Source organism: Silene latifolia, chromosome 1 (assembly GCF_048544455.1).
Source record: "Silene latifolia isolate original U9 population chromosome 1, ASM4854445v1, whole genome shotgun sequence".
NCBI classification, from domain to species: Eukaryota; Viridiplantae; Streptophyta; class Magnoliopsida; order Caryophyllales; family Caryophyllaceae; genus Silene; species Silene latifolia.
The window spans coordinates 176,836,229-176,862,127 of NC_133526.1; the positions used below are offsets into that span (position 1 = coordinate 176,836,229).

Below are 25,899 nucleotides of genomic sequence, written 5' to 3' on the forward strand. Positions count from 1 at the left end.
ATTTAATTCGTTTGCACTCATCATTGTCACTTTGTTAGTTGTTGCATTAAACTGGTTTTGGTGGGTGATTTGTAGTTGATATGTTGGTCCCGTTCCATTGCTTATTCTTAGTTGCATTGATAGTTTGCTTGGGGACAAGCAAAGGTTTGGTTTGGGGAGATTTGATGCGTGTATTTTATTGATGTGACCATAATTAGCGCACATTTAGTCCCCGAATTAGCCTCGTTCCCATGCTTTTTAGTGCATATTTGGGTCATTTATTATCTTTAGTTCTTTGTTTTGCATATTCTTTGAGATTTTGATCCCTTGGTAGGAAAGGAGTAAGAATCTTGCATTTTCGTGGCAAAACGAGGCTAAATTGATCGAATCCAATGACCAAGCATCAAGGAGAGACAAGATTAGAAGGCCTTTGTACATATGATAGTAGATGAGCAATGTTGAGAAAGGATCCTTGAGTCCCCAAGGAAATCCCCAAGGAATTTATGAAGAAAAGGGAAGAAAAGAAGAAGGAATTGTGCTGAACTACAATCCGAGCGGATTGTCCCCAATCCGCCCGTCTCCCCACAGCACAATCCGAGCTGTTTCCTCCAAAGACGCTCGGATTGCACCACAAGAATCTGCCCGGATTCTCTCGAATCCGCTCGGATCCAACCGCCAGAATCCGCCCGTCCCGACCCAAATACGCACGGATTCCTTCACAGCCAATTTCGTCTTCTCCAAGCTACAAAGAAAGAAGCCCTTCCTTCGAAAAATACCGGCTCCTCCTTGCTCAATCTAAAAAGTGTAATTACTAGTTTAGCCCTTAGTTAACCCTAATGCATCCTCCCTAATTTTCACTATAAATACCCCATTAGTCTAATTAGAGGAGCATGTTCTTCTTAGCAATTCTTAGTATAGTTAATATCAATCAATTCTCTCTTTAATATTGTAATCAACAATTAATCAAGTTTCAATACAAGTTTTAGTTCCTTAATTTCTCTCTTGTTCATCCTTTATTTTGGGTAATTGATGATTTTTTGGGTTATTATTGGGAGATTGACAACCTCTCAATCAAGCATCAAGTACTTCTTTTATTCTTGCTTTATTATTGGAATCATTAGTAGGTATAATCTCTTAATCCCTTTCTAATTATTGCTAATTACTTTCATTTGTTCATCATGTTTCACTTTGTTAGTATGATTGACAACCTTGCTAGCATGTTCAATATGATGATGAGTGAGTAGTTCCTTAGCTAGGGTTAATGGGTAATTAGGGGAAACCAACATAGGGGGATGATTCATGCTTAAATTAATATGATTTCATAGTTTATTTGCTTGCTTGTTGTGAATCTCGACTCATGCACATGTTATGTTTGATGAAATGCGAGCCTATGAATCCTTGCATTTTTTACCCATCACCTATCCTTTCAATGAGACTTGTAAGACATAAACCAACTCGAGTCTCATTAGACCATGCATGTTGTTGAGTAGGGAACATTAAGTCGACTTGTAGGTGTTGTACAATCTAATCGATTCGGCTCCGGGACCCAAACTTTCCTAGGATTGTAAGATATAACCCAACTCAATCCATCACAACAATAATTGCTTGCTTATAATTTGAGAACATGTTTGTATGATCAATTCCCATGATTCCCCTATGACCCCATGATACCCTAGTGCTTTTAATCAATTGTTTACAACCCTTTTAATTCATCTTGCTTGTTTATTTTCATTGCTATTTAGTTTAGTGACCTTCTACATCAATCCAAATTGTGACACCCCTAAGACACCACTAGTTTCAATCGAAATCTCATCTCAACTCCCGTCCCTTGGGATCCGACCTTTACTTGCCTCTTTACTAATTGTAGAGTTGTTTTGTGAAGTTATAAATTGTGTTTTGATTCGACCGTGACCCAACGACCACATCTATTTGTGAACACGAAACGGACTCCGATCAAAAAAATGGCGCCGTTGCCGGGGACGGTGTTAGCTTGATTTAGATTTCTTTAATTGCTATTAGTTGTGTCTTTCTTTGCCTTGGGGAAGTAAATCTCCTCAAGGTTTGTTCTAATTGTTTTCAAGTTGTTTGATATTTTGCTTGTCTAGAAGGTCACAAGGTGACTTGGTACCTCTTGATCGTGAAATTGAAAGAACTTTGACAACCAATAGAAGATTTGCTAGGAGAAATTTGAGAGGTATTAGTGAGGTTGTAGATATTCAACCAACTATTGAGTTCATCAACCCTTTTGCAAGAGAAGGTGAGGAGAACCCAACACAAAACCAACCACAAAATCAACCCACAATGCCTAAGTTTTCATCACATTCCGTACCAACCGAGAATAAGCTACCCAATGGTACTCCCACACCACAACATCTAACCGGAAATTTTATTGCCAAATCCGCCTTTATCCAATTAGTCGAAAGAAGCCAATTTGGGGGGATGCCTAGTGAAGACCCTCATTCTCATATGGAGGCTTTTTGTGACTATTGTGATGCGATCTCACAAACCGGTGTAACTCAAGACCAAATTCGATGGGTCTTATTTCCATTTTCTCTAATTGGCACCGCCAAACAATGGTTGAAAGGCCTTGATAAGGCTACTCTCGGAATAGACTCTTGGAAGAAGTTGGCTCTAGCTTTCTACAAAAAATTCTACCCACCGGAAAAGACAAACATGCTAAGAGCTCAAATTACGGGTTTTAAGCAAAGGGATGAAGAATCTTTGTATGAAGCTTGGGAACGGTTCAAAGGAATTTGTCGCTCATGTCCTCATCATGGACTTAGCGAATGGTTCTTGGTTCAACAGTTTTGGAACGGTCTTTATGAAGACTCAAGAAATATCCTTAATATGGGATCGAATGGGATGTTCACCGAGGTTGATGACAACCAAACTTGGAGCAAAATTGAAGAGATGGCAATCCACAATTGACAATATAGTAGGCCTCGCAAGGCCACTAGAGGAGGAAAGCACGAAGTGGACGCCGTTACTCAATCAGGTGCCCAACTAAGCTCCCATATCGATATGGAGGAAGATTCCAACATTCCAATCATCCTAGGAAGACCTTTCCTACACACCGCGGGTGCGGTGATTGATGTGAAGCATGGTGAGCTCACTCTAGAAGTGGGAGATGAAAGTATAACTTTTAATCTTGACAAGACCATGAGAGCTCCCCATTTGCATGAACCATGTTTTTTGGTTGATCATTATTGTCAGAAGGATGAAAGGAAGAAATCGGAATTCCAATGGAAAAAGAAAATTGAAGATGCTCCATTCAAAGAACAAGTAAATTGTGACAAGGAGAGCTTTCAAAGCTCAAACAAAGAAGAAGAAGATGGCCTCATTGGCCAAGACAAGAGATTGGGAGAGTTGTCTCCATCAAATCAAGAGATTTTTAATAATCAAGTGGATGAAGTATGTGGTCTTTGGGACGACGAATTTGAAGGGATTTTTAATCCCTATATTGGACATGCTATTGATCAAGACCGACAACAAGGGCCAAGGTCTATTGAAGAACTTTATCACGATAATGAACAAGCTTTTGATTATTTCTTCAAGGTGTTGAGCAACATCAACAACACCTTGGACATGCCCCCTTGATATCTCATCAAGAATGAGAGTTTGGTGGAGTCCTCCCTAAACCACCACTTGTAAATATTTCTAACTCCCTAACTCGCATTTCAATACTTGTGTTATATTTTATTTTATTTTATTTTATTTTTTGTCATCTTTGGATTTTTATGCTTTGATCAAGAAAATTATCATGTTTGAGAGAAGTGAGGGAGGGACTAACGATTTCAATTGATGCGTAGTGCTTTAGCTTAGTGTGGGGATAGCAATTGCCTAGGCTATCCATGCCTTAGTAGTGCCCCCACAATGAAGAACACAAGATGTAGGAAGAATGGAAGATTGGCAAGGGAAATGTGTTGTACACGGATGGAACTGAATCCGGGTACAAAGGGGTAGAATCCGAGCGGATTCAAGAGAATCCGCCCGTTTTCGAGCAATCCGAGCATATTACACAAAAGACGCCCGTCCTGAACTATGCTGAATTTTGAAAATTTTTGACTGTAAGTGAATCCGAGCGTCCTGCAGAAAAGACGCCCGTCTTGAGGAATCCGCCCATCTTGAAAGAAAGACGTCCGTCTTTGCAGCTGAGGAAAACAAGAGAAATTCCTGGACTGAAATCCGTCCGTCTTCTGCAAAAGACGCCCGTCCCGTGTTTTGAAATCCGAGCGTCTTCGAAAGAATCCGCTCGTCTTTAGGCGAGTTTTTCCAACCCAGAAAAGGCCGAATACGCCCGTCTTGGGCTAAATCCGCCCGGATTGCCTTTGCAGTTTGAATTTTTTCGGGCTTTATAAAAACCCCTCCCACTTTCATTTCTTCATTCCTTCATTCATAACACTACTCATAAACATCAAAACCCTCATCCTCTCCATCACAAAAACCAAATTCCTCAACAACATTCCCCAAAATCAAATCAAAACATCCTTCTAACAATAAATTAATCACTCCTTCTTCAATAAAAATCAAAACCAAGCACGAATCTTCAACCTTTGAGTCGATTTTTGAATTTATAAAGGCAAAGCCTTTCACCTTTAAATCGATTTGGGTATACTACAAATTGAAGATTTTTCACTTTTTCTTGGTTAATTCATCAATGGCAAGGACTAAGGGAGCCACAAAGGCAACAAAGGCAAAGACACTTTCATCAAGGCAAAAGGCTCTTCAAGCAAAGAAATCTTTGGCTATGGTGGTAACAACTCCAAACTTGGAAATGCAACAACAACAACAACCTCCTATGGGTACAACAACATCTACTACTCCGGAAATTGATCAACTTTCGAACTATCCGGAGGTAACTTTTATTTCCAAAACCCATAGAGATACTTTTGCCAAGTTTGCTAGGAAATCTTTTTCATCCACCAAATTTGTTTGTGAAGATACCTTAGATAAGTTGGGTGTCTTAGAGCAAACTAGAGTGTTCTTTGATGCTATGGGGTTGAAGAAATTGTTTGAATCAAAAGAGTTGACATACCCCTCCCTTACCTTAGAATTTTTAAGTTCTTTGAAAGTTAGCAAGGTTGAGTCCTTGGAGAATCTCGAGTTTCGCCTAGCTAATGTTAGTAGGCGCATCTCCTTTGCGGAAATGGGTAAAATATTGGGTCTTAGTGATGGACCGAGTTATTTCAAGAATTATGGAAAGTATGACCCCGACCCTCTTTGGGAGGCGATTTCCGGAAGGAAATTTGAGAGCTTTCATGCGAGTCGTGCTCTTTTAGTCCACCATCCGGGCATAAGAGTATGGCACAAGGTCATAGGAAATACCGTTGTTGCAAGGAAAGATACCAACCATTTCACCAAACTCGATTTTATCCTTCTTGAGTTGACTTTGAACATTGGAAGAGTACACACCAAGCCGTATAATTCTTTGAGGCTCTTGGTGGATAGATGGCTCAACATTGATTGTGGGAAGAAAGGCACTACCGTTATTGTAAATGGCGGCCTAGTCACTATCCTAGCCAAATACTTTGATCCTAACTTCAATAAGGATAACAAGTATAAGGCGAAGGAGGGTGGTCATCTTGTTGATATGCATACTATGATACACAAGTACAAGTGGGTTGCCCATAACCCTCTTGACACCAAGTATGGATGGCTCACTAGTGAGGCTAGATTGTTCACTTTGCCTTCAAAGATTTGTCGTTTAAGCGGCCACCGAACCAACTATCTACTTCCCCTTTCAAAAGAGGCCGAGTATATTATCCGACAACAAAAGGGTGAACTTGAAGTACCCTCCTCGTCCATTGTCACACCACCCTACCCTTATGAGTATCAAGAGTTCAAGCCCGATGGCGTTGAAGCAAGAAATGATTATTTGACTCTTCTCATGCAAGCAATGCACAAGCAAACCTTTGAAGACCGGAAAAATGCTTACTTGGCTCAATATCCACCACTTCTACACTTAGCTAGGCCAGGACTACTTGATCCTTCATGTCCTTTGCCTAGTTGGGCGGATAGAGAACTTCTTTTTCCGAGTGCATCTAGGGTTGTTCCGAGTGACAATGAGGTTGTCGGTAATGAAGAGGTTGATGATAACATTGATGAAGAAGCAAGTGAAGAAGGAGAAGAGTATGATGAAGAAGATGATGAAGCAAATGATGAGGGAGGTAGCAATGAGACCACTTCTAGTAAGGAAGATGATGATAGTGATGATATGATAGAAGATTAGCAAGCTTGGAAGCTCCTACCCTCCCAAGGCTTGCTCTCTTTCTCTCTTTATTTTACTTATTGTTCTTGATCATTTGTTGGAGTAGTCCTAGCACCATAGAGGACTCACACCTGGGTACCATTGAGGTGTTCTCATTTTATTGTTCCCATTTTCAAAATCCAAAATGACAAATTAGTTTCATGCATTGCATAGTGTATGCATGAACTATACCCATCCTTAGGACATTAGCAATAGTGTCTCACTCGGTTTGGAGAAGTTAATGCATACACAACGGGAGGTAATTCAAATTATCCTCTCCGTCATAAACAAAAACCATGCATCATCTAGTGTAACTTAGTGTAGATTGCATTTAGTATAGAAATCATGCATCATCTTTGCATAATTTCCCATCATTTTGGCGATTGAGGACAATGCCCATATTAGTGTGGGGATGGGGAATTCTAACATAACTTTTATCAAAAAAATCCATAAAAATTTGAAAATTGAAAACCCAAAAACATGTTCTTTTCCTTTGTAGTATAGTCATGTATATTGTTGTATATATCATGTTTGTTTCATCCTTGTTCACATTGATTGACTACGCCATATCCGAGACATGAGGATATTGAAGACCGCATGGTATGATCTTTCCAATCTTCTTTTTCCTCTTTATGTTAATGACTATGTGGCTTTATTTTGATTGATGCGGTACAACAATGTGAACTTAGGACTTGCATTTAGATTATTTGGCATACTAGTTGGTAGAATCATATGCATTAGGATGTTTATATGTTAGTTGCATCATGGCATGTAGTTGCATGTTAGAAAAATTTTGCGAAACCGTCTACTTGGGAAGCTTGACAAGTGTATATAGGCCCTAGTAGATGCTTTTTGTTCTTAAGACTTTGCTTGTTAGAATGCTTGTAAAACACCCTAGGATGTGTCATGCTAGTATCCTTTGACCCATGGATTAAGGCCTAGTCAAGAGTACCTTGTGGTGTGATAACTCCTTGGCTACCGTTTATTCCAAGGTGACCCTTGAAACCATGCATCCATCCATCATTCATCCATGTTCTACCACACATTTTGTCATCAAAGGGAATGGGCACAAAAAGAAATCAATTTGAGTTCAATGAAATGAAAAGTGAAAGAAAGTTTGCAAATTGCATCAAAAAGAAAAGACGAGTAACAAAAAAATGAAAACTCCTATGCTTCAAATATAAGCCACCCTCCCTACATATGGGGTGACTTTGAAAATGTTCAAAAAGAAAAATGCAAAGAAAAGTTGAAAGTTGTCAAGTGTTGAAATGCCAAAAATAAAAAAGAAATGGCAAGAAAGTGTTCTCAAATGTTATATGCCACAAGAAATTGGGGGGAAAAACAAACAACAACGCAAACTCCCAAAAGAAACTCAAATACTATCGATCCCTTTATCCATCATATCCATTTTTGTGCATGGTAGAGAGGGGACGACCCTTCTTGTTGTCTAGGCAAGAGGGGGAATTCCGCGATCCTCCAGTGTTTCTAACACCATAGGGAGTCTACTCTTGACAAAAGCATTTAACGATTGAGGACAAAGGTACCCTAGCTTGACACAATTTGGAGGTGATTTATTGGTATCCTTCTAGGCTTAGTAGTTTGAAGAAATTGCATCTATGAAGGAGTGTGTACCCTTGAATTGCTTCCCTTGTAGATAATTTCCGCCACTTAGATGAGGAAAGTGGCTATTCTTTTGTAGATGCATCCATTACTTGTTTTGTGTGCTTAATGATTGGATGTGTCGCCATTTTGGCAAGACCCACCTTGCCTTGCAAGAAGGCATCCTACCTCATGGTTGTCTTGTTGTGAGTTGAAGGGGCGGAGTGAGACCCGCTAATTGTCTCATATCGGCTATATTATTAGGATAGGTTAGTATTGGTCCTAGTCTTTGTCACCTCTTTACTCGGGACGACCAAAGGTTCGGTTTGGGGATATATGATGTGACCATAATTAGCGCACATTTAGTCCCCGAATTAGCCTCGTTCCCATGCTTTTTAGTGCATATTTGGGTCATTTATTATCTTTAGTTCTTCGTTTTGCATATTCTTTGAGATTTTGATCCCTTGGTAGGAAAGGAGTAAGAATCTTGCATTTTCGTGGCAAAACGAGGCTAAATTGATCGAATCCAATGACCAAGCATCAAGGAGAGACAAGATTAGAAGGCCTTTGTACATATGATAGTAGATGAGCAATGTTGAGAAAGGATCCTTGAGTCCCCAAGGAAATCCCCAAGGAATTTATGAAGAAAAGGGAAGAAAAGAAGAAGGAATTGTGCGGAACTACAATCCGAGCGGATTGTCCCCAATCCGCCCGTCTCCCCACAGCACAATCCGAGCGGTTTCCTCCAAAGACGCTCGGATTGCACCACAAGAATCCGCCCGGATTCTCTCGAATCCGCTCGGATCCAACCGCCAGAATCCGCCCGTCCCGACCCCAATACGCACGGATTCCTTCACAGAAAATTTCGTCTTCTCCAAGCTACAAAGAAAGAAGCCCTTCCTTCGAAAAATACCGGCTCCTCCTTGCTCAATCTAAAAAGTGTAATTACTAGTTTAGCCCTTAGTTAACCCTAATGCATCCTCCCTAATTTTCACTATAAATACCCCATTAGTCTAATTAGAGGAGCATGTTCTTCTTAGCAATTCTTAGTATAGTTAATATCAATCAATTCTCTCTTTAATATTGTAATCAACAATTAATCAAGTTTCAATACAAGTTTTAGTTCCTTAATTTCTCTCTTGTTCATCCTTTATTTTGGGTAATTGAAGATTATTTGGGTTATTATTGGGAGATTGACAACCTCTCAATCAAGCATCAAGTACTTCTTTTATTCTTGCTTTATTATTGGAATCATTAGTAGGTATAATCTCTTAATCCCTTTCTAATTATTGCTAATTACTTTCATTTGTTCATCATGTTTCACTTTGTTAGTATGATTGACAACCTTGCTAGCATGTTCAATATGATGATGAGTGAGTAGTTCCTTAGCTAGGGTTAATGGGTAATTAGGGGAAACCAACATAGGGGGATGATTCATGCTTAAATTAATATGATTTCATAGTTTATTTGCTTGCTTGTTGTGAATCTCGACTCATGCACATGTTATGTTTGATGAAATGCGAGCCTATGAATCCTTGCATTTTTTACCCATCACCTATCCTTTCAATGAGACTTGTAAGACATAAACCAACTTGAGTCTCATTAGACCATGCATGTTGTTGAGTAGGGAAGATTAAGTCGACTTGTAGGTGTTGTACAATCTAATCGATTCGGCTCCGTGACCCAAACTTTCCTAGGATTGTAAGATATAACCCAACTCAATCCATCACAACAATAATTGCTTGCTTATAATTTGATAACATGTTTGTATGATCAATTCCCATGATTCCCCTATGACCCCATGATACCCTAGTGCTTTTAATCAATTGTTTACAACCCTTTTAATTCATCTTGCTTGTTTATTTTCATTGCTATTTAGTTTAGTGACCTTCTACATCAATCCAAATTGTGACACCCCTAAGACACCACTAGTTTCAATCGAAATCTCATCTCAACTCCCGTCCCTTGGGATCCGACCTTTACTTGCCTCTTTACTAATTGTAGAGTTGTTTTGTGAAGTTATAAATTGTGTTTTGATTCGACCGTGACCCAACGACCACATCTATTTGTGAACACGAAACGGACTCCGATCATTTATATAAGGTTTTTACCTCATCTTTACACGCATTTCTGTACTTTTTATGTGGCATCTAGCTAAAAATACCCCCGAATATTCTACTTTGGTTCGTTTTGTGTAAATTGCAGGAATAAACCAAAGAGGAGCTAAATCGAGCCTAAACTCGTCCTATTTGCATGCATTTATGGAGAACAAGAAGTCGGAGCTTGGAATTTATGACTTTGAAGGCGCGTGAGCTGGTTTCGGAAGGTGTCATAGTGTCTAACGTGCCAAAATAGCTCGACCGACTACTTTTCTAGTCGATCGAATGCTTTATATACTTAAGGTTACTCGATCGAGCAGTTCGAGTATTTAGTCGAGAAGACATTGCAAGGAGTTACTCGATCGAGTGGTTTATTTCTACTCGATCGAGGGGTTTGACGCTTAGTTGCTCGATCGAGTGGTTTATTTCCACTCGATCGAGTGATTTCGCCTGTAATAGAGTTTTTTCCGCCTATTTTCGTATGGGCTTTTATAATTAGGCTATGGATTAGGTTTTGAGGAGGATTTTCGTGTACTACTAAATACAGTAGACTGCGTAACTCTCTCCTCATTCATTTTTGACTCCATCATTTTTCCTACTGTTTCTTGGATTTTACTCTCTTTCTACCCTTTTGCTACTCGGATTCAGATTTGTGATCGGTACTATTACTCCTTTTTAATTCCTTAATCATAATTGTTGTTTTATCTCTCTTTGATTGCTTTCATCATTACCTTATTCGATCCTTGTTAGTTTTATTAATATGTTTAATTCCTATTATCTATATGTTATTGTTGTTGATTCAATAGTGATGCATAGCTAATGTCCCCTGCTAAGACTAGGGGATCCATGATTATGAAAGGATAGTGATTGAATTATTAGGTTAATGCTGGTATAGTCCTTGTTGTTAATCGCTACACTTATTTGTATCTGTCTAATTGAGTCGGCGCAATTAGGTATTTAAATCATAGTAAACCTTGACCTAGACCGGAAGGTTGGAAAGGGCGAGACTTGTAGCGAACATTAGGGCGCTGTAGTGAGGGCGGAAGCTAAGCTATTTGTGCTGTAGGGAGAATTGAGACCGGAAGGAGATATTCACTGCTCCTCGGACCATACTTGCATTGACCTGAGACCTAAATTACTTGACCGAATGATCATGGTGAACCGTCTGTCTTAGCTACTTTCTTTATCTGCTTAATCCTTTTTCTCTGCCTTTTTCTCTTTCTCATCCTCATTAGTTTAGAACAACAACCCAATTAAAACCCCCAATTTGGTTACTGTGACGAACATAGACAAAGCTGACATTTTCCCATCTCCCTGTGGAGATCGACTCGACTTCCCTAGCTATATTAGTTAGAGCCAGTTGGTTATTTTTGATAGGTATACGACTGCCCTGTCAACTACTTCGCGGAGAAGACCCCGGCGTTGGTGGTGATCGAGGGGAGGGAGACGACTCCTCCTCCCTGCACTGCAGAGCAGAGAGTCCGCTTGTGGCTCTGGTGGTTCCTGTCTTCGATTTACCTCGGAGACAAGGGAGAGAGGCTTTCGACGAAGCTTCTTACCTTTCTTTCTGACCTGCGCTCCCTAGGCCGTTGGGACTGGGTCACTGCTGGTTTTGCGGTCCTCATTCGCTTCATGAGGGCCATGGTTCGTCCGGAGTTGATGGAGAAGGGGACTTCTCCTGCTGTTGTCGGCCCTGGACTACTGTTGGAGGTATGAACCTTCACTTCTTCTCATGAAAGATCATTTCTTTTTCTTATCAAATCACGAAAGATCGTTGCTGATTATCGTGATTTACAGGCGTGGGTGTACTCCTACTTTCCGGGCCTCGCGCCCAAGAGGACGGAGCCAGTGGAGAAGGCCTATCCCGTTGTGAGGGATTGGGTGATGTGCCGCACGAAGAGTCGGCGTTCCTTCCACGACGTCTGTCGGCGGGAGGTGAACGCTCTTCAGCTGGACGGCGTGAGTACTTTAACTTACATTTGTCTGTGTTTTCTTTCTCTTTCTTTTTAGAACTGATCATAAGAATGACCCTTCGTTTGCTTTTCTAGTGGGTGCCTAGGCCTTGGAAGGAGTACGCTGGCGCTCCTCCTTTCTTGCATGAGGTCCTTCGACCTAGGAGCTCGAGCCGGATGCTGCTGAGGACGTCGATGGGTTCTTTGTGGTACTTGGGTGAGCGCTTGACTCTACAGTTCTCTCGGGACGTCTTGACGGTTCCCATCGATCCTCCTCGGATGATGTTTAGGGAGCCTTCTAAGGCTGAGAGGGAGGCTGACTTGGCTGGCGTCGGTGGCGACGCCCTCCTCTTTCCTGGTGAGGACTACTCGGCGTTCCTCTACGTGACTTTGACGTGGCGGTGAGAGATGCTGGCTTGGACGATTGGCAGCATCTGATTCGGAGGGTGAGTCTTCTAGCCTATATAGTTTTCGTGTAAGAACACATTTGCTCAAGTTTGCTCGATTGCTAAACATTTTTCTTTTGAAATGCAGGTCGCGCCATCCCGGTTTGTGGCTTTGTGGAGGGTAGCCAACCGGCTGCGGGCTACCGCCGTCGAGGCACTTGCTGGTGGCCGAGGACGTCAGGTATGAACCTTCCGTTTTATTTTATTTTTTGAGTTTTCTAATTTTCCTTTATGCTTGAAATGATTGACATGAGTCAGTTTCGTCGTTTGCAGAGGGAGCGCGAGCTGGAGCGAGAGCTTGCCCAGTCCCGAGAGGAGACGACTCGCCTGCTGAGGGAGCTCGAGGTTCGCGACGCCGAGGTTTCTGCTCTCGAGGCGAGAGTTCTTTGAGCTAGACGGCGACGAGCAGTAGCCTCCGCGTTGGTTTTTGGTTTTTTGGTTGTATTTTTGTACATTTATACATTTTGGACATTTTGGATTTTGTTTTGGGCTTGAGCCCCCAATTTGGTGTACATATCCCTTTTTGATCGTATATATGACGGCTGAGTGCCTTTTTTTCTTTGGGTTGCTTTGTTTGTACTGCAGTTAGCTTTGAACAGGTTTGGTAGATGACGGTTTACGCCGTCATGCTGCCGAAATTTACACAGAAATCATATAGAACATGTATTTGTACATATGGCCTAAATTAGCGCAAAACAATGACTCGAAGATGCAAAAAAATGACCAGAAATGAAAATGCAAAAATGTGGTCGGAAATGGCAAAAAATGCAAAAATTTGGTCGGAAATGACTGGACGGTAGGGAGGGTTACCCCCTAAAAAAAAGAAAAAATAAAAACATATAAGTTTGAAGTGGAGGGTGAAATGATTCCCCAAAAGGAAAAAAAGTAAAGTTCGAAAAAATGATATAATGAAATTAAATACCAAAATGTAAAAAGAATAAATGAAATTAAATTGGTGGAATGATTCCCCAAAAAAGAAGATTAAAAAGAAATGTACAAGTGTGCTAAAATGACGAAAATGTCGATATCGTCTCGAGATGCGTGCCCGCGAAATTAGGAAACACGAAATATGGTAACTTGACGCATTTATCAAAATAATAACTCGTATGAATAGGAAATTATTCGTTGAGTAATTTAGGAAAGATCCAACGCGGAAAAACACCGAAAAAACAGCCGAGGAAGAGGCGCAGCAAGAGCTGCGTCTCTTCGAAGGGGCGCAGCACCTGCTGCACCTGTTCCCTAGTGCGTCCGTTCTGACGGATTTTAGGAAACAACTTTTAGTATAAATAGAGACGTCGAGGGAGGTTTTATTCACATAATTCTTCCGTCTTTCTTCGTCTTATTACACAAAACTCCCAAAATAATCCTACATCATGAATACTCTAGAAATTCGTCTAAAAGAATGGACAAATGAGTTCTCTAGTGTGGAGAAGTATGACATGGGTGCTTATAATTTTGGAGCACTTTTAAGCTTAGAGTTGATTAAGGTAGTCAAACCGTTTCTCGATGCTTGTCTTGATTATTGGGACCCGAATTATCATGTATTTGCCTTCCCTGGGGGAGACATTTGCCCATTTCCTGAGGAGATTGCTGCGATCGGTGGTTGGGATCCGGAACATTTGCCTGCTATTCCTTCCACTTCTCAAGGGTATAAGAATAAGTTTAGAGACTTGCTTGGATTGGCCAGAGTTGATGTTGACCGTCTTGTGACTTCTAAAGGAGTGCGAATGTTGGATTTCGTCGATCGCTTCATCGATAGGGCTGATCCTACTGTTTCTTATGTTGCAAGGCGAAGGGCATTCGGATTCTGCCTGTTACATGTATATGTCTTTCAAGGGCATGTTGATGAGGACATGAGGGGCGGCCCTCGTCTTTTGAGCCTGATTGGGCAAATGGAGCTGCGCAGGAGCCCAACTTGTCTGTGTTTAGGAGAGATCCTATTGGGCTTGGATAACAGGAAAGCCAATCGCGATCTACCTTATTTGGGAAGTCCCATTATATTGCAGGTAAAAGAATATTTTTGTTCTTTTTTTTTTTTTTTTTGTTTTTGTTTTTGTTTTTTTGTTTCTAATACCTGCTTTTGGTAGGTCTGGCTTATGGAGCGTCTTCGATTGATCGAGCCCCCAGTTAATGTTCCTGCTTATCATGCTCGTTCGATTGCAATGAGGACCAGGCTTTACATAGTGGACTTCACTCGAGTGTGCAACTACTGGGAAAACAAGTTGAAAAGTGAAGATGGCCCCTTAATTAGATGGATTGTACCATGGTGGCACCTCAAATCTGTCGCTGGAGTATCTTCCCTGGATTCTACCCGAGCTGTTCGCATTCCCGGCTTGGAGTTTATGATATGCATCTTCCCGAAGAGGTTGATAAGGCAGGTTGGATTGAAGCAGATGATCCCGAAGCTTGACACTGTCCCGCAGACTGCCGCGGCGCTTACTTCGGAGAGTCGAAGAGAATGGGCCATCAAATGGGCTCAGAGGAACATTTGGTTCTTGAATTCTTCTGTCAGTGCTCTATGGGTGTCAGATTCCTATATGCGGTGGAGGAAAGCTGCTACTCCGGAGGAGCGCGAGAGACTGAGGAAGCGTGAACATGTTGACTACAAGGTTCGCGAGGTGGAAAAGGATAAGGAGAAGCATCTGACTGAGGGAGAGGAAGAAGCCGGGTTTTGAGTTGTTCATCCTTCGAGGAAACCGAAGACTTCTCCTGCCGTCGAGATGGTGGTTGGCAAGAATGGCAAAGCAAGACCACGAGAGAGACCATTGGTGATTAGGTCGGAAGTGGCGCAGGAGCGTCCGGCTCGAGGTCGTGACAAGAAGTATGATAAGAATGACAAAGGCAAAGGGAAAATGGAAGAATAGCCTAAGTCTTTATTATTATTATTATTATTATTATTATTATTATTATTATTATTATTTTTTTTTATAAAATGCGCGCAGCTTTCATTATAATAAAAATAAAAGGTTTACATGAAATTGGTGGGGAGCCGAGAGACAATCTGGGCTCCCACACCCTTAGCAATAGTAAAGCTAATACGAGTAAAAATGTAAGCGGCTACCCGAGCCCCAGCATCCTGAGATACCAAGAATTTCTGGATCCGCTTGAGCAAGGCAACAGCATCCGAACTCAACTTCCCAAGCGAAGAGAAAGAGAAAGGTAGGAAACCATAACCCGCTACCGCGCTCAAATCCCCATACTTAGCACACTTTCGCTGAGCAAAGATCGGCCGACAACCCGCCCGAGCACAAAATCGCCAACCCGATCCGAGTCAAAGGTGAAGAACCCGTCGGTCGACGCACACATCACGCCCCCGTCCCAAGAATAAAGCAATAAATCCGCAGGACGAAGAGAGCCACCATGCCCATCAACCAAACCGATATCAACCTCCTTCCCCGCGAAATACCGGATCTATAGCAGATGTCAAAGAGAGTGTCCCGGACAAGGTTATGCCGATGTTTAACACCCACAAGTACCAAAAGACAAGAAACAGCGTGGTCCCCAAAAACATCCCCAAAGCAAAAACCCGAGAGCAAGGGACGGGGCCTAGATACCGAGAATAACGGAACACCCAGGACGATACCCCAAAGACACTACGGTAAGTCCTCCCGTTCATAGTCCGCCCCAACCCCGAGATAGGAACCGCACGTAACCAATCGAGGAGTGAGAACCCCGCCGAGACCGCCATAGAGCGATCTGGCGAGGTGTCAAAGAAAAACAGACTACGAGGCAAAGAGCAACCGTCGTGAAATAAATGTCCGCCAATTTATTCATAAGTTTGGGGCGACAATTTCACTAGGGTGACCTAATATATCGAACCCGTAGTCGCGGTAAACACCTGTGAGGCATCATCAAAAGCGGGGCCAGCGGCTACAACACGAGAAGGGCCGAGGAGCTTAGCCCGCAAAAAGCAGACCGCAAGCGGGGACGCAATAAAAGCATAGAACAAAACATCTCCGCCGCATAAACACCAAGGCCACCAAGATGAAAAGGGAATGTAGCAAGGCGCCACTGCCAATCCCCAAAACCCGGCCCTGACGCGGTGACAATACGTTCCAAGCTAGAACGCAGAGCGGCGTCAAAAGGAAGATGGACAGACCCAAAAACACTAGGGGAGCAAGTACGAAGAGAGAAGTAGAGCTTAGATATACCAGTATAAGCTCGAAGAAGAAGTAACTCACGCTGCGGGTCCTCAATCCTCGCAACCAAGTCCATCAGCTCAATGGTCTTAGTTACTCTCGTCGCCACAATCTCACTGCTAAAACCAGGACAAGTACTGACTGGTCCTCCCAAATTTGTAACACCGCGCAATGGCCGAGAAATAGAAGTGGGGAAAACCCCGGAAGCCGGCTCCGTGGATCCTCAACGAGGCCGAAAAACCTCCGTCTTGGAGACATTTAGGTGTAAACCAAAACGAGGGCCATCCAACCTAATCAAGTCCAACACCTTCCCCACCTCCAAAGTATCTCCCACAATGGTGCCATCATCTAAGTACCATGCCTGCAAAGTGAGGTCAAAAGTGTCCCGGATCTTGCAAACCAAGGGATGCAAAACCAACGCGAAAAGCAAAGGCCCCAATGGATCACCCTGCTGAACACCCTGACAAGACCACAAGCAATGCTCCCCATAAAAAGGCGGGCGGGCTGGAATAACAAAACTCCACCCAACGGAGAGAGCGGCACCGACGGCGGACCTCCGAAGCATGGTCGAACCGTCAACAAGGTTGAACGATTCTGGAAATGAACCAGCAACATAGAAAGCCCCACCTGTTCCCCCCGAGCCTCAATGAGCCGGTTCAAGGCATGCAAGATAGCCTCTCCTCCACCGGACACATCCACCCCGAACTGAAGCCCATCAAAAAAAGAAGATAAAGATGGGCCAACCATAGAAGCACCAACCTTAGAGACAAGCCGCCTCCAGACCGTACCGACAGCAATAGGACGAACTCTACCACCCGGTTTAACGAGTGGTGTGAGAGGGGCGCTGGCAATGTACTCACCCAGAGGAAGAGGGCACCGACCCTCAAGAAAAAGATTAACCACCCTAGTAATAAAAGTGATCAAATCATCGGAGATAGCCACAGCAGCGCCACTCAAATAGTCCATAAGGTGCTGAGCATGAAAACCATCCCTCCCACAAGAAGTACCACGAGGGAAGCTCCGAATCATATCCAAGACCACCGCGGAAGAGGCAACCAGAGGATGATGATCCCCAGACAGAGGAGGCAATGAAGGAGGCGGGGCGACATGATGCTTCTCACGCAGGGCCATGAGAGTGGCATCGGAGTAGGGGGCGACCCCAGAGGAAGAAAGCACTCGACAACAACGAAAGTATAATGGCCATCTGATATCTTCCGCCGGCATTGGCGGAGGTTAAGGTCACTCAAATCGAGATCCTCACCCACAGAAAAAGAAGAAGGACCCTCATCAAAGCACTCCTGTAACAACTGCAAACCCCCCCCAGGTGTCCCCCAAGCAAGAATAGCCCGGCAATACTCTCCTCCCGATCGACGCCGAATAGCGATCCGACACTCATGATTACTCCGAGGAGCGAAAGTCCTGAGCAAACAAAGAGGTAAAGCAAGCAAACGAACCCAGCGGGAGAGATCACTAGGGGCATCAAACACCGCATCCAAGGCCCCTTTCAAAGCCCGAGCAAACCCAAGACGGCACTTAGGAGGAATAGATTTCACGGTGCGAAGGCCCAAAGACAACAAACGATCCGGCGAAGATATAGACCATCGAACGAGCTCCACACTATCATCGAAGAAACCGAAGTAGAAGGAGCCAAAGGTCTCGGAATACCATGAATATGGAAGGTGTAAATGCCATCAACACACCCCGGATGCTCCACAATATCACCCCGATTATGCCGACATCTAGCTCTAACAGTACGGGTCATAAAACACACCCCACACAACCAGAGCCCCATCCGTCTCAAAGAACTCTCGGCATTGGAATAAACAGTCAAACTATCAGAAAGAGTCTGCCGCGTAAGGTCCAACGCCCCGTCATGACAATGTCGGTCTTGCAAATGTTTCTACCAAGCTGCCTTTGTAAGGCCCTTACCGAAATCATCCCGACACCCATGAAGACCTGAAAAAAGACAATGGTACCGTACAAGCTCGGGCATGAAGGAAGTAAAACCCCACACCCAAACAGCAGCTAAGACAACCACCAACACACCACCCACTCCGGTGATGGCCAACAACCAGTCCGAACCACAAACTCCACGACACAAGACAAACCCCACGGCAAAAGAACCCGTAGCACCCACAACTAACCACAACCCCAACCGACAAAGGCAGGAGGCAGAAGTAACAGTCAGAGGAACACCAGGAACCACCAGGTCGACAGCCAGCAGGGGGAAAAAAGAAACAAAAAAGAAAAAAGAACAACCCGCAAAATCCACGTGATCGTAGTGTAAAAACGCACTACTGACCACCAGCACAAAACCACCAGCAACCCGCAATACCCACCACAATCACCACCTACACGACAGCAGGCAGCAACCAGCAGCAGCCAGGCACTGTAGCAGAAGACAACGAGCAGCCCAAAAAAGAACAACCAGCAGAAACCGCGGCAAAGGAAGCAACACCGCAGTAGAAAAGAGAAAACTTACCGGAGATTAACACCAAGGCATAGCAGTCAGAAACCACAACAAAGACCGACGACGTGAGGTCAGGTTGTCTAAGGGTGGTGGGGTTTTTAGAATCCTATCCTATTTATTTTTATTATGATTTTATTATGTAACGTATTACTATTATGAAGGAAATAAAAGAGGTCGATTGGTTATGAAACCGTTGTAATTGTTTTCTCATTATTCTTGTCGAATTTCAAATGCATTTGCAAATGTCCTTCTATTTACATTTAAAGCGATTAAGTGGGTTGTATCCCGTGAAGGATTGCCTACGTATTCATTAAAAAAATGAAATCAAACCCTTGCGCGTAGTTCGAGTAAATGTAAAAGAATAATTGTTCTAAGCAAGAGCTTATGATGAACTTTAGAAAATAAGCATGTGCTTTACTTACTCCGAAAATGCAATTTAGTTTATTTGATGATATGAGAATGTCAAATCATCAAGATGCAAGAGCAAGATGACATTAGCTTGATTCAGCTTGGCCAGGGGCCGTTTATTTCGTGCCACAAGAGCGACACGTGAGTTTACGCGAGGCGCGTTTTTGCTCCTTTTCTAGGCATAATAACATTTTAATTGGTCAAGGTTTGTTGGGTTGGTAAATTCATTTCCGTCTAAGTCTGTGATCCTAACCGCACCCCCTGGAAGTATGGACTTGACTAGGAATGGCCTGGCCCAATTGGGTTTGAATTTTCCTCGTGGATCGACAGGTAAGAGAGCCCTAATGGATTTGAGGACCAAATCTCCTTCTTTGATGTTCCTTGGCTTAACCCTTTTGTTGAAGGCTCGTTTGATACGTGCCTGATATGTCTGCACATTATGTAATGCACGTAACCTTCGTTCATCCAGGAGGATGTGTTCTTCATATCTATCCCTCTTCCATTCGGCTTCGGGTATTCGACTTTCGAGTAAAATACGCAAGGATGGTATTTGTAGCTCGACTGGTTGCACGGCTTCCATGCCATAGGTCAAATAGAAAGGAGTAGCCCCAGTGGGCGTCCTAACGGATGTACGGTATCCCCATAGAGCAAAGGGTATCTTGCTTGGCCAGTCTCTATAGTTGTCATTCATTTTCTTGAGAATTGTGACAACGTTTTTGTTTGCTGCCTCTACCGCGCCATTGGTTTGTGGTCTATATGGCGAGGAGTGGTGATGCTTGATTTTGTATTTGGCTAGCAATTGTTCAGTCTCAGGTCGGAAATGTGATCCATTGTCATTGATGATCTCATGTGGGCAACCATATCGACAGATGATGTTGGTTTGTATGAACTTCGCCACGTTCTTGGTTGTAAGACTGGTGTAGGAAGCCGCTTCTACCCACTTAGTGAAGTAATCGATTGCTACTAGGATGAAACAGTGACCTCATGTTCTGGCTGGAGTGATTTTGCCGATGATGTCAATTGCCCAAGCAGAAAATGGCCAGGGAGATGTCATGGTGTAAAGCAATGAAAAAGGAATATGTTGTACATTCCCGAATATCTGGCAATTATGGCAATGTCTCACATATTTGATGCAATCAGATTCCATCGTGGTCCAATAATATCCTAAACGTGTGATTTTCTTTGCCATCATGGGTCCACTCATGTGAGGGCTACATTCTCCGTCATGGACTTCTTCCATCACTTTTCGTGCCTGTGAATGATCAAGACAACGTAGGATTACACCAAGAGGTGTTCTTTTGTATAACTCTCCTTGCATGAGGACGTATTGGGAGGCTAGTAAACGGATAGCGCGTTGTCCCCTTTTTTCCATTTTTGGTGGATAGGGGCCGTTGAGTTTGAAGTTTAGGATTGCTTGGAACTAAGGCTCTTCCGTAATTTCCTCTTCATCGGTAATTTGGTGCACATAAGCTGGCTCTGATCGTCGTTCGATGCATAAAGGCATTTCTACCATACTATCCGGCATGTTAATCAAAGATGCGAGTTTTGCAAGAACATCCGCAAATTGATTTTCTTCTCGAGGTAGATGTAAGTAGGTTACTTGATCGAAGAATTGGGCTACTTGGTCTATTCTGGCTTGATAAGGTGCTAGGCTTTCGCTTCGGATTTTCCAAGATCCCGTAACTTGGTTGATGATCAAAGAGGAATCCCCATGTACTCGAAGATTCTTGATGCCTAAACTTACTGCCGCTTGCAATCCAATGAGACAGGCTTCGTATTCTGCCGCGTTATTTGTCACCTCGAAGTCGAGTTTGACAGAGATTGGTGTATGCTCGCCTTCAGGAGAGATGAGCAACACCGCTATTCCAAATCCTCTTAAATTCGATGCTCCATCAAAATAGAGGTCCCAGGAGTCTACATCCGTTTGGAGTATATCCTCATCCGGAAACGACCAGGTGTCTATCGTTTGTGTATCATTGATGGGATTTTCTGCGAAGAATTCGGCAACGGCGCGCCCCTTTATAACTTTCAAAGGTACATATTTAAGATCGAACTCAGAGAGCATCAATGTCCATCTCGCTAGACGTTCGTTGAGAACGGGTTTCTTGAAGAGGTATTTGACGGGATCCATTTTGGAGAATATTTTGACGGAGTAGCTAAGCATGTAGTGGCGTAGCTTCTTCGTTGCCCACATAAGAGCGAGGCATGTCTTCTCGAGTGGCGTGTATTTGCACTCGTACTCCAAGAACTTCTTACTAAGGTAGTAGATGGCTTATTCTTCTTTTCCTACGGTTTGAGCTAGCATGGCGCCCATGGCCGTTTCGGTTACCGTGAGATATAAACTAAGAGGTTGATCTCGTTGAGGTGGCATGAGCACTGGCGGTTTGGCTAGTATTTCCTTGATTCAGTCGAAAGCCTTCTGACAGTCATCATCCCACATGGTGTGATCTGTTTTCTTTAGCTTCTTGAATATGGGTTCGCAGATCATGGTGAGTTTCGATATGAATCGACTGATGTATTGTACCTTGCCTAGGAATCCCCTAACTTCTTTCTCTGTTTGAGGTTGCGGCATTTCGATTAAAGCTTTGATCTTTGAAGGGTCTATTTCTATACCTCGTTGGCTAACCACGTATCCCAGGAGTTTGCCAGATGTCACTCCGATTGCGCATTTTTAAGGATTGAGCCTCATGTTGTACTTCCGTAGCCTCGAGAAGAATTTGCGAAGGTTCGCAATATGTCCCTCTCTTTCCTTGGACTTGACAATCATGTCATATACGTATACCTCAACTTCTTTATGCATCATGTCATGTAAGAGCGTGGTTGCGGTGCGTTGGTATGTAGCTCCGGCGTTGATTAACCCAAACGGCATGACCTTGTAACAGTAGGTTCCCCATTGAGTGACAAAGGCGGTCTTATGCATGTCCTCTAAGGCCATCTTGATCTGTTTATATCCCGCGTATCCATCCATGAAGGATAGCAACGCGTGATCCGCTGTATTATCAACTAATATATCGATATGTGGTAGAGGGAAGTCATCCTTAAGGCTTGCTTTGTTTAAGTCTCTAAAGTCAACACAAACACGGATTCTCCCATCCTTTTTGGGTACGGGTACTATGTTAGCTACCCAGTCGGAGTACTCGGAAACTTTGATGAACCCGGCTTTGAATTGCTTATCGACTTTTTCTTTGATCTTGAGAGCCCATTCTGTCCTCATTCTTCGAAGCTTCTGTTTCACGGGTTTGAACCCTGGTTTGATTGGGATTCTATGCTCTGCAATCTCCCTGTCGATCCCTGGCATATCTTTGTAGGACCAAGCAAAAACGTCTTTGAACTCGTGTAGGAGGTCTATGAAATTGGCCCTTTCGGTGGGGCTCAAGGTTGTCCCTATCCTAAGTTCTTGGTGTTCTAGTTCAGTTCCTACGTTGATGGGTTAAGTATTCTCTATCACTGGTCCCCCTTCCCCCTCTTGTAGTATTTCTTTGGCTATGTAGGGAGGTATCTCGATTGAGTTAGGGTCTTGGTCATTCTCATCATCATCGTAAAAAGAATTTCATGCAAGATAACACGAAGAGTAAGCAGAATCTGATTTATTCATATTAAGATTTGAGAAAAGTTGAAACAAAGAAGCCATCTGATCTGTGGTCAGCGGCGGCAAAGGGACAGCGGTTGGGACATTTCCTGAACTACTGTTGCTATTCGATACTAGGCTAGGAGAAACGAGGGGATTGGGAATGACGAAAGGAGGAGACTCTCTAGGGAGCTCTCTAGACTTCGACTCTGACTCTGACTCTGACTCTGACTCGAATTCATCATCTTCTGGTTCTCCTTTGAACATCTCTCCTTCTCCAGTAGTGAGCTTGAAGAGTCTTCCTTGGTTGTTTGTCCACTTGATCGATTTTCTCTATCCTTTCTGCTGATTGGTGTTGATTTCTGTGATTAATGCGGTAGGGTTGAAGTGATCATCTTGAAGTATCGTAGTAATGATCTCGTCCTGCGCGGCTCTAACAAATAGATCTTCTTCAAAGAGTAGACTCACGGCTTGCTCGTCTAGACAAGGTGTTTGACGAGTCTTGACAGTAGGAACCGTTTCTGGAGGAATGAAGTAGCAATCGTGAAAGATCTCGATTCCGGCTAACTTCCTTTCGAGATAGTGCCAAGGTTCGGGAAATCCATGAAAGAGTTCTTGATTTCCTTCCCTAGTGAAGTATCCATTTAGGGTAGGGAGATAGGGTCGTATTTGGATTCCCACATTCTTACGGTTTTGAAATTGAGCGTGCATCTCGAGAACTTCCTCTTTGGTAGGTTTGTATCCTAATCCAAGGAGTATTCTTTTTGAATTACCATCCTTGTAGGGGGCAATGATGCTCCTTCGGATAGGACTCAAAGGCATTCCCGGGAAGTATCCCTGGGTTTTGAGTATGTGGTTGACCGCTAGGTTAGAGTAGGGATCGAAGTACAACGGTGCCAATTCACTCTCTATGACAATTATGATATGGAAGCCCCCAAGCTCGTGCACTGGATCTGTAAGGACTTTATTTTTTGACTTCTTTTCGATGATTGCCTTGATGGGCGAAGAAGTGATCGTCACCACCTTATCATTTAGTGGGATTTTGATTTTCTGGTGGAGTGTGGATGTTATCGCTTTGGAAGCGTGAATCCAGGGTCTTCCCAGAAGTATGTTGAAGGATGCCTCAATGTCTACTAATTGGAAATTGACCCTTCGCTCAATCGGCCCTGTGGCTATGGTTAGGTCAACAAGTCCCACCACTTTTCGTCGTGTACCATCATATGCGCGAACACCTTGATTGGTAGGAGTCCAATCTGATTCTTTCATGCCCAATTTGTATGCCGTTTTTAAGGGTATGACATTGACCGTGGAGCCATCATCTACCAAGGTCATTGGTACATTCTTCTTTAAACAAATGACGGTGATATAGAGAGCCAAGTTATGACTAGCACCCGCAAATCCTCATCTGAGAAAGTAATAGGATTACTTAGCTTTGGTGATTCTTGGAAGACCAAGTTGACCACGTCGTCGGGTGTGGAGTTATGTGCCACATTTAGTTTGGCCAAAGCTTGCAGTAAAGCTTGGCGATGTGGGAATGAGCTTGACACTAGTTGCCAGACTGAAAGATCAGCCTTTGTCTTCTGTAGTTGCTTTAGTAGATGGTCGGTAGTGCCTTCTTCATTATCATTTGGTGTGACTACATTGGTTGGACCGTTTGCTATGGGACCATTTTGAGAAGTATTTTGGTATGGGCGTCCTGAACGAGTGAGGTGATCTACATCTTGATCTTCACAATTCTGGACTATTTCCTCACCGATTTTGACTAAGTAGTGTTCAGTGAGATACAGATCTTCGTCATCATCGGCCCATATTCCATTGATAGTAGCAAGCTCCCTCATTCTTATGATTTCAGCTTCTAATTGGATAATTTGGTCGACTAGTTCATCAACCATGGCTACTACTTCTTGCATTGTAGTGTTTTGAGAGAAAACTAGTGGTGCACGTTCTTTAGGTGTGGCGTTGGGGCCACGTAAGGTTGCCACTGCACTCTCTAGTTCAAAGACTTGCCTATCCACACTTTTTGCCCATGCGATGAAATCAGTGATGGTTGGGGAAATGGTGGAGTAGTTCCCTTCATTTTCTATTGCATGAACTTCATCTTCGACTGGGGAAATGAGATATGAACAATCTATGGTAGATTCTTCATTTGTAATCACTAGAATTCCAAGAGGATTCTTAGTGTTGTTAGGCTTACCTCCAGGTGGTATTGGTAGGCGACCGTCTTCAATCATGTCTTGAAGTACATTTTTCAATTTGTAGCATTTCTCTGAATCATGTCCCTTACCTCTATGGTATTCGCAGTACGAATTCTCATCCCAGAATTTGGATTTCTTTTCTCGTTCAGGCGTAGGGCCTATGGGTTGAAGTTTGCCTAGCTTCATCAACCTTTTCAGGGCGTTGAAATACGTGTCCCCTAGATTTGTGAATTTCCTTGGAGGGGTACTCTTCTTAGATGGCTCAAGGAGGTTAACTTCATCAGTCTTGCTAGTAGAGCCGTAAGAACGACTTGTTGAGCCTTGATATCCACGACCTATTGTTTTGGACAAGAGTCCTTTACGAATGTCATCTTCGATCCTTGTCCCTAGTACGGTCAAATCTTTGAAAGTCTTGATGTTTTGATACCTCTAATGATTTGCATAGATGGGCTTTAGGTTGTCCACGAATTTCTCCACAAGGGTAGCCTCATCCGGGCGTTCAACAAGTTGAGTACTAGTCTTCCTCCACCGACTTAGGAAATCGGTGAAACCTTCTTTGTCATTTTGGGTAAGAACCTCTAAAGTGCGCATGTTGACTTGGATTTCAGCATTATCCGCATATTGTTTAGCAAACTCGATTGCGGCATCGTCCCAAGTAGCGATTTTCTTGTGATCTAGCGAGTAGAACCATTGTTTTGGGATGATGTCAAGAGATGAAGGAAAGATCCTTAAGAACATCTCGGGTTTAATGCCTTTGATAGACATGTAATCCTTGAAGGCACGGATATGGTTCAAAG

At 43.2% G+C, this 25,899-nt stretch overlaps 1 non-coding gene across 1 annotated transcript; it reads right to left on the reverse strand.

The window, feature by feature from the left end:
- Positions 1–2,652: 2,652 nt before the first annotated feature.
- Positions 2,653–2,759, reverse strand: LOC141618028 (small nucleolar RNA R71). The gene has a single exon (XR_012531279.1). It is a non-coding gene; the product is annotated as a small nucleolar RNA R71 (small nucleolar RNA).
- Positions 2,760–25,899: the final 23,140 nt, after the last annotated feature.